This window comes from Pseudorasbora parva, chromosome 23 (assembly GCF_024679245.1).
Source record: "Pseudorasbora parva isolate DD20220531a chromosome 23, ASM2467924v1, whole genome shotgun sequence".
Lineage (NCBI taxonomy): Eukaryota > Metazoa > Chordata > Actinopteri > Cypriniformes > Gobionidae > Pseudorasbora > Pseudorasbora parva.
The window spans coordinates 12,974,134-12,984,079 of record NC_090194.1 but is presented as its reverse complement, the minus strand read 5'-3'; the positions used below and the strand labels follow the sequence as shown (position 1 = coordinate 12,984,079).

Genomic DNA, 9,946 nt, shown 5'->3' with positions numbered 1-9,946 from the left:
TTTCATACACAACAGTAATTCAAAGTGCTTCACATACAGAAAGGAATTCCAAAATAATCACAACAAATGCATTAGAAAGGACAATAAAAGCATACCTGATAAAATGTATTTCAAATTTATTATAACTGTTATAAAGAGGAAACATGGATAAGATAGCTGGACACAGTGGCACAGTGCTCATTCAGTAGATGCGCATATATTTTGAATCTGGATTTGAATTTGGATACTCTTGGAAGTGGACTCGCCTTGCTTTGAGTGAACCCTTGGTATTTCTAGATGACTGTTTATATTTAATGAGCTTATCTGCAATGTATAGGGGAGGGTAGGGCACAACTCTTTTTGACTTTCTCAGTTTGTGTTAATCCAGAATTACCCCCCCCCCCCCCAATTCATTTCACGTGTCTAGTACAAGTATATGGTTTTGTTTCATTAACACTAGTGTATACATTTTTCTTGATTTAACCCAAAAGAATGGAAGTGAAATGTGACCTCATGCCCCATATGTGGTAAATTGTAACATGACATTGTAACACATTTTTGAGTTTGACTTCAAACACACCGAAAAACAAAGCTACAGCATAAACAGAAATCTTAAGAAATCATTAATTATTATGTTTTGACCTATAGGTCAAAACATAATAATTAATGATTTCTGAATATTGACTCTCAGTCTTTATTCATGACTTTTTCTCATGGTTTCTCAATAGCATTAATAAAAGTATAGAATATAATAGAATGGTTCTAATAGGGGCTCATTAGGGGCACAACTGGGATTTAAACCCGGCTAGTGTCTTCTGCTGGTTAGATCAGCATTAAAGAACAATATCAACTAATTTGAAACACACACACACACGCACGCACGCACACACACACACACACACACACACACACACACACACACACACACACACACGCATGCATTTTATATATATAGTGTTTTTATGGCAACTACTAAATACACTAAGTTTCATCATGCTTGCATATGTGGAAAGTTTTTATCCTTGTGTGCCCAGCGTTAGGTTGTGCCCCGCTCACCATCAAGTAATAGTATTTTAAATCAATTCTAAATGTAACTGGAAGCCAGTTTATAGCCGCGAGGACTGGTGTGATATGTTCAGATTTTCTGGTTCTCCCCAGTATCGTTTTGTGTGAGCTGCAGGTCTTTTTGGTAAATCATGTGAGAAGTCCATTGCAACACTCCACCCTGCTGGTTTTAAACGCATTAAAAAGTCACCAGTTTCTGGCGCCAGATCATTTTAGAAATTTAGGAGAAAATATGAGCAAAAAAAAAACCAACAGAGCATCAGCATCTTCGTTAAAAAAGCAAGCGGACCCACTTTATGAAATGTCCTAACATTTTAATTAATCATTTGATACAGTGCACTCATTGTGTACATACATGTTTTTACATTGTACTTACATTTTGAAAATACCTGCATGTAATTACGTCTGTAATTAATTTCTGTAGTTACATTTGTAATTACACAGTTGGCACTTCCCTTAAACCTAACCCTACCCTTAAACTGACCCACACACCACACCTGTCCCTAACTCTACCCATATCCCACCTCAATATCAGCAAAAGTGCTTTGAAATACAATTTGAACACAGTAAGTACATTGTACTTATTTTTTGATGTAAGTGCATAGTACTTAAGGCCACCTAATATAAAGTGGGGCCAAGCAAGCTAATATAACCACTAATATGGTCAACAAAATGACAATGTATAACCACATGATGGCAGCAATGCACCAGGATAACTTTTAAGTGTGCACACTCACTTTCAATCTGCAGTGCAGTACAGCACGAAGCACAGTAATGCTACTTTAGTTAACTATATCTCCTTAATCATAAATATGCTAGCGAAACTAGCCATGCAAAATAATTTCTCTGGAGGAAAACTGCGTTACGTGATCAATTTTAGACAATAGATCTGATGGAAGAGTTGATTGGTTGCAGCACCCTGTGAAAAGCGGATCAAATCTTTGAGGTTCAAGCACAGGTGTGTTTCACAGAGACATCACGGACAGAATTCGAATGTTCTCGGCTGTGATATTATATAAGCGGTAAGTGATATAACCTGAAGAGTGAGGCTCTATTGCTATTGTCTAGACATTTCCTTATTTAACAAAAAGGTAGTTAGCTTATGTTGTGTTTATGGTGGAAAAGATTAAGCTCGATGGAATGAGATTTCATGATAGATTAAAATAAGAAACCAGTGCAAACAGACACCTGGCATGAATCACTTAAAGTATATGTGTGAACTTGACATAGCCTACTGAAAGTGTGACAATTCAGGTAATGCTAAAGAATGTTTTTTTTAAAAACTCATTTGGCATTAAAGATTTGAAGCCATCAATGGCACATTTGAACCTGCTGAAATGCTTAAAAAAAATCCCATGGCCTCCTTGGTCACAGCTGTGCTGGATCTAGACTGATTGTTTCCCAAAGATGAGACATGTGCCATTTTTTTAATAGCTTTTCCTTACTCATGCCACATTTAGTACAACCCGCACCAAATAATCTCACTGTCATTTTAAATTTTAAATGTTATTTTACCTTCACACTACAAAGAAGAAAAGTAAATATGACAGATCTATGCATTTAAAGGGTTAGTTCACCCAAAAATTTAAATTATGTCAATAATTACTTACCGTAATGTCGTTCGACACCAGAAGTGACGTCAAAATTTATAATGTCCGTATCTGACTCTGAGTTTTTCAAATGTTACGTCAGTTGTGATGTTAAATAAAGCGTCTGCCGTGTCAGCGGGAGATTTGCGGCTCATATTATCCCTCATGCAGTTACAGATGCAGCGTTTTGACTGAACCTCTTCTACTTCTGCTGCATGAGATGAGAACAGATCTTTACAACTTTCTGGGTCTTAAAAGAGTCTGCGTATGTGATAAATGTGCTTATTTCATGCAAAACGCTAGCTCACTCTGTCTGGATGCGTTTAAATCTGCTCTAAGTTAGCTTTTTTGTCACCTATCACACATGCGCACTTCAATAAGCCGACAGAAAGCAGGTTAATGCGTTTACATGCAGCGCAAAATCAGGGTAAGAGGCAAAAAACTACCTGTCCCGACTGGTATATGCTTACACCGTTTATGACATTACTCAGATAAAAGAACACTTTTTACCGCTTTTACATGACCATGTTCATTGTCGGCTTATTAGGCATAATCGGCTTAAGAATGGGCATGTAAACGCACCTAATGAAAGCCTTTCTGAGCCATCGGATTTCAACAAAAATATATGAATTTGTGTTCTGAAGATGACCGGAGGTCTTACGGGTGTCAAACGACATTAGGGTAAGTAATTAATGACAGAATTTTCATTTCTGGATGAATTAACCCTTTAACATGCCTCTATATCCCTGGAAACAGTATGTGGACGTGTCCACATTTTTGTCCAATCAAATGCTCTCTATGAAAATGCCTCTCCCACTAATACAACCTGCCTAACTAACAATAGCATGTAGCAAAACACTATTCACTTTTGTGATATACCCATCTTAAACCAACTTCCTGTTTTAAAAAGTCATTGCAGGAGAAACAACTGCTCTTTTTTCAGTTGGTCTTAATTATGTCTGTACGGCTTTGTCGAAGGGCCCTCTATGAAGTGATTCCATTGTTTGTTCTTGTTTGAAAACCACTGTGATTTCTGGGGATGAAAATAGTTATGCCATTTAGAATTTGCTTTCATTAGCATGTTAGCGGAGCACTCTGGGAAATCACAGCTCATTTCGCTCCCTCGCTCTTTATGTAAACCTTGGCAGCTGTTTGATCATTTTTGTTTGAAAGGAAATCTTACATCACAGTGACTGGTTTTTCTTTTGTGATATATTAGCAGCACTAGGATGCCAACATGGTGACAGGTCAAAGAAATTAGCAGAGCCTAGCGGTTAATGATCTAACAGAAGACCTGTAGGTTCAAACCTCGTAAGAGTTGATCTATGAACCATTGAACCCCTGAGGAGGGCACTTAACCTCAAGTTGCTCCAGGAGGACAGTCCCTGTAATAAGTGTACTAGTCGTATCAGCAAATAGCGCTTAGTGTTCAACTGCTGGTTGCTGAGCCTACTTATTTTCAGCTTTGCTGCCTGACAACTTCCAGACTCAACAAGCCTGGTTTTGTTTCATCCTCTGACATTTACATTTATCCAAAACGACTTACACTCACCTAAAGGATTATTAGGAACACCTGTTCAATTTCTCATTAATGCAATCTAATCAACCAATCACATGGCAGTTGCTTCAATGCATTTAGGGGTGTGGTCCTGATCAAGACAATCTTCTGAACTCCAAACTGAATGTCAGAATGGGAAAGAAAGGTGATTTAAGCAATTTTGAGTGTGGTATGATTGTTGGTGCCAGACGTGCAGATCTGAGTATTTCACAATCTGCTCAGTTACTGGGATTTTCACACACAACTATTACTAGGGTTTACAAAGAATGGTGTGAAAAGGGAAAAAACATCCAGTATGCGGCAGTCATGTGGGCGAAAATGCCTTGTTAATGCTAGAGGTCAGAGGATAATGGGCCGACTGATTCAAGCTGATAGAAGAGCAACTTTGACTGAAATAACCACTCGTTACAACCGAGGTATGCAGCAAAGCATTTGTAAAGCCACAACACGCACAACCTTGAGGCAGATGGGCTACAACAGCAGAAGACCCCACTGGTTACCACTCATCTCCACTACAAATAGGAAAAAGAGGCTACAATTTGCACAAGCTCATCTAAAATGGTCTGTTCAAGACTGGAAAAATGTTGCCTGGTCTGATGTGTCTCGATTTCTGTTGAGACATTCAGACGGTAGAGTCAGAATTTGGTGTAAACAGAATGAGAACATGGATCCATCATGCCTTGTTACCACTGTGCAGGCTGGTGGTGGTGGTGTAATGGTGTGGGGGATGTTTTCTTGGCACACTTTAGGCCCCTTAGTGCCAATTGAGCATTGTTTAAATGCCACAGCCTACCTGAGCATTGTTTCTGACCATGTCCATTCCTTTATGACCACCCACCTTATGTACCCATCCTCTGATGATCTACCTCCAGCAGGATAATGCACAATGTCACAAAGCTTGAATCATTTCAAATTGATTTCTTGAACATGACAATGTCAATGAGTTCACTGTACTAAAATGTCCCCCACAGTCACCAGACCTCAACCCAATAGAGCATCTTTGGGATGTGGTGGAACGGGAGCTTCGTGCCCTGGATGTGCATCCCACAAATCTCCATCAACTGCAAGATGCTATCCTATCAATATGCGCCAACATTTTTAAAGAATGCTTTCAGCACCTTGTTGAATCAATGCCATGTAGCATTAAGGCAGTTCTGAAGGCGAAAGGGGTCAAACACAGTATTAGTATGTGTTCCTAAATCACAAAGTGCTTGAAATACTAAGCTTTGGACATTGCTTAGAGTAGCATTATCTAGAATAGGGAAGGGATAGAGGAAAATTTAGTTTTTTTATGAGGTTATATGCTCACGGAAGAGATGAGTTTTCAGCTGTCTTTTGAATGTTGTCAGCGATTTTGCATTCCGGATGTAGGTGGGGAGATTGTTCCAACAGCAGGGAACAGTTAGTGAAAATGTTCTGGAAAGGGATTTCATGCCTCTCTGTGATGGTACCACGAGCCATCGTTCCCGAGCGAGTGAAAGTATGCGGAGCTGAGCCTGTGGTGGATCTGTAAACAAGCGTCAATGCATTAAACTTCATGCGATCAGCGAGTGGTAGCCAGTGCAGAGAGATGAAGAGTGGTGTGACGTGGGCCCTTTTGGGCTCGTTGAAGGCAAGATGTGCGGCTGCATTCGGAATCATTTGAAGCATCTTGATAAAAGCACAGTCATAAGCACATTGCAGTAGTCAAGCCTAGAAATGGCCAGGGCCTGGACGAGAAGCTGTGTTGCTCTGAGGTATCTTTCAGTTTTTGCCTTCATACAAGGAGTTTTGCAAAGGTTTAAATGGAAAGGTAATGAGATTATTTCAAAATGAATCTCAACTATAGGGACCCCGAAATTTCATTTTGATTTTTAATAATATCATTGAAATCAAATTCTGTTGGTTTTAAATGATGAAGCATTTAATTGCTTGAGAAATGAGAGAGGTGTTTATTGGGAATTGACTGACATTTGATAGGCACCGTCCAGGGTTAGTTTTTCAGCTGCTTCCCATGTGCAAACCTCCACTTACAAATCTTCATTATAACATTATTGGACTGATAATATACATAAACCCATTTGCATATGAACATATGGACTGCTGATGAAGTGACAAATGAGCTAATCGGTTTTTGTGCACACTGAGCAGCCTCTGCTGTGAGTCTGGTGTTAACAATGGTTTCTGAGATACTCAATTGGCTGAAGGTTAAAACAGAACCAAAGGAACCGTCAAGTAGGAATGTAGGTTCCTACCTTTTTCTACTGCAAAGTGTGAAAGCTTTTTCTAAAGGCACTTCCCTTGTGTCTGTTGTGTGACTGCCATTGAGTGCTAACTCGGGGTTGTGTTCAAGGGCTGTAAATCAAACCGTGGCTGTGGGTTTCTAACTACAGGTCCAGGTGAACCTCAGTAGGGGCCATGAGTCTTCCTTGCTCATATTGGAGCTGAGAAGGCTGTGTATAGAGAAGAAATTGTTTTTTTTTAATTCTTGCTTTGAAAATACCTTTATGTCACTAAATTCTGTTCTGTTCATCTGTGCTAGTCACATTCATTTGAGCACATTTCCTTATCTGATGTCACTGACAGGTGGGCCTGGGTGGAGTTTTCCCAGTAAAACTGGTACATTTGTCTTTCTGAACACATCTTTGAAGCTATAAATGTAGCAAATTTTGGCTTGCACTGCTAACAGAATCAGAATTTCTTTTAACATTTCTTTTAACCCTCTGGCTCTGCCTGCTACAGTAGCCACACCCTCAAACTCACGCTATTGGTTAAGCTGGAAAGAGATCGCCAGATCTGAGCAGGCCACTCTGGATGTTTTGATGGCTCGATGTTCTGGGAGGCTCGATGCTTTACACTTTATAAACCTATGAATGGCATACTAATATTACATTTACTGTACAGTATCGTGCTGAGACCGGCCTGTCAATTTATTCTTCCAAATTAAGCTGGTTGAAAAACATGGAATGATGCGATGTCTTTTTTTTCATTTTTTTACCACACATTTAGAGGTCCACCCCATAATCAACTTTCATAGAAAAGTAAGAATACTTAAACTATTTCACACATAAAGTTGTATGGGCATGAACAGCATATGTTTACAAGCCTCTTAAGATCAGACATAAAACCACCACACTTCCATACTAAAAATAACATAAACAGCAGCATTTAATGTAGTGTTTATTTTACTTAGTTATTAATAAATCAAATAAATGATCACATTAAATTTTAAGTCAAAAAAAAAAAAAAAAATTTTTTTAAGTCAGATAAAGATCACAAATGAATAAATATGTTACTTTTTACTTTGTCTAATTTCAATCAATCAATCAATCAATCAATCAATCAATCAATCAATCAATCAATCAATCACTCACTCACTCACCACTCACTCACTCACTCACTCACTCACTCACTCACTCAATCAATCAAGATGTTTGTTCTTGTTTTTTGATAAACATGAAAGCTGGTGGACAGTTGGTTGGATTTTTTTAATAGCAATTCAGCTTGACATCCAATGTACAGCGCTACACATTAACCTTCCCATTTACATTCATTCCTCCTTCACATCTGACTTCTAGTAGGAGAGGAAACTTTTCTCATGGGCCGACGGACACCAGCAGAATTGAGAGGGGATGGCGGGGAGGGATGTACAGAGAGCTGTTTAGAACAAGTTATCCGCAGCTCTAGGACACAATTCATTTTCAGTGAGTGGGCGCAATCCCTTAAAATGGCTTTCGACAATACTTGATAACAGGCTTCTGTAATGACATCCTTTGTGCACTGTTGGTAAGTGGTGTTTAATTTTTTTCCTGATGTTTTTTAAAGGAACAGCCACAAATCATTTTAAAATGAATCAATCATTGTCAAAATAGTTGATTTATTTCTACATATGAGTGCTCTCAAACCCCTTTTCCCAAATGTGATAACTGCGCCATGTTATTGTGTCTGAGCCACACAAACAAACAGACTGCAATTCTGACATGTCATTTTAACATTTAAAGGTAGGGTAGGCAATTTTGAAGATGCTAAAGCAAGTTGAAAACATGAAAGCATGAAAACATCCCGCCCTCAATTCAGAGCGTCGCCAAAGCCAGGCCTCCTCCAAAACACATGAACACACAGCAGATTCTGCAAAGTATCACAATAAATGGCATTAAATTACTTTGTGTCTAAAACCCACATGCCATTAGGGGATGAATGGGTCCTCGCATGTTTTACGTTTACGGCATGGGTGAACACAGTATAAGCTTGTTGTTTTGGTGTTGTACTGTTTGAGGAACAGTAAAATTTGTCTGATGTGATTTGTGGCACTTAGTGATCGTCTACAACTTTTCATAGCCGTCGGAATGCTCTAAAGACTGGGGATGCCTGCATGAGCAGGTACGTGGAGGTATGGAAATACATATGTTGACAGGCAGGAGAAAACAACATATCTTTGCATTCGGACCGCGATGATTGGACAAACAAACAGTTGGACTTCCACAGAAGATAAACATTTTAATATTTATACCTCTTCTATTATTGATTGCTGTCATGATGTGAAGAGAGTTTCAACTAGTATAAAAAAATGCCTACCCTACATTTAGTTAAGCCTATGACAATGTGTAGCTTTCAATGCTATAGGCCACTAGTCTTTCTGACATTATATTGAAAAGAATAAATAGCATATGTGTACTCTTGACAATTTATTTGATCAAAAGCAAGTTAAAAATTCAGGATTACAGTATAATGGGACCTAAAACATGCAGGTTCAGCCAGGGACAAATTCATTGTGAGCAGGGACCATGTGTACCACTCTGTGGGAGTGGGCAGGTGTGGAATGAGATTCGCAGTATTCTATAAAAATCAGTCAAAACAGGCTTTTATGTTGCAGTGAAAAAGATTTGAATGGTTTGTTAATATATTTTCACCAGAGTGAGAAATTGCATTTTATATGTTGTATTTTGCATGTTGTCCCATTTTTTCTTATTGTAATTAAGTTAGATTGTTTTAAAAATACTTAATTTAAATCCTCATAAGTCATCTTCTGGCCCCTTGTGCGTTTTTTTTCTTCCTGGGGCCTCCAAATGGGCTCTGGTCCTTTGCATGTGACACTAAACAAAACGCATGAACCAGTTGAGAAGCTACAGAAGAACAGAATTACTCACTTAGACAGGCCTGACCAACCCTTATTCAGGAGTGTATTAGATGGTGTCCTCATTATTGCAGGAATGTGACAAATGAAGAAGAATATCATCTTCCTACTATTTACAAAAGTTTGGCAATCAGGTCAGGGGGCAGGAGACAGTGAGAGAACTGTTACGCTGTGCTTTACTCAAGGGCTGAGAGAAGAAAACAGGCCCTAAGTGATCTAAATGAGGAACTGCTACAGCACAGCTGTTGCTCCATTAAGAGTCTCCTAAAGGAGCTTCACAAGGAGCTCTTACAGAAAACCAAAACAGGGACCTTGCCAGAGGACCTGTACGTTTTCCAAAGAAAATGGTTAACTAGTTAATAAAGAAATATATTAGCCACAACTGCTCATGAAGTTAATATTATCCCCAGTTGTATGTTTGTCATGTTCTAAATCTGATGCAACATAATTATTTTATTTGCATAAATATTCAAATTTAAACTTAATTATTTGTATCAATACTTTTCAGTATTGAACAAACTATATGCATGGTTTTGTCAACTCATGGAAAAGTTTATTTATATAGAACATTTTAAAAGCAACATAACTCGACCTAAGTACATAATTTAGAGAAAGACTTATTTTTTCCCCTAAGCTGAAAGC

General features: G+C 38.6%; 1 long non-coding RNA gene across 1 annotated transcript in view; it reads left to right on the top strand.

Annotated features, from left to right (window-relative positions):
* The first annotated feature begins 1,816 nt into the window (after nucleotides 1–1,816).
* The window catches only part of LOC137063113 (uncharacterized), a 93,876-nt gene continuing 85,746 nt past the window's right edge, over nucleotides 1,817–9,946 (top strand). Inside the window, exon 1 of the long non-coding RNA XR_010901346.1 lies at nucleotides 1,817–2,066. This is a non-coding gene — a long non-coding RNA (uncharacterized lncRNA). The remainder of the gene's footprint in view (nucleotides 2,067–9,946) is intronic.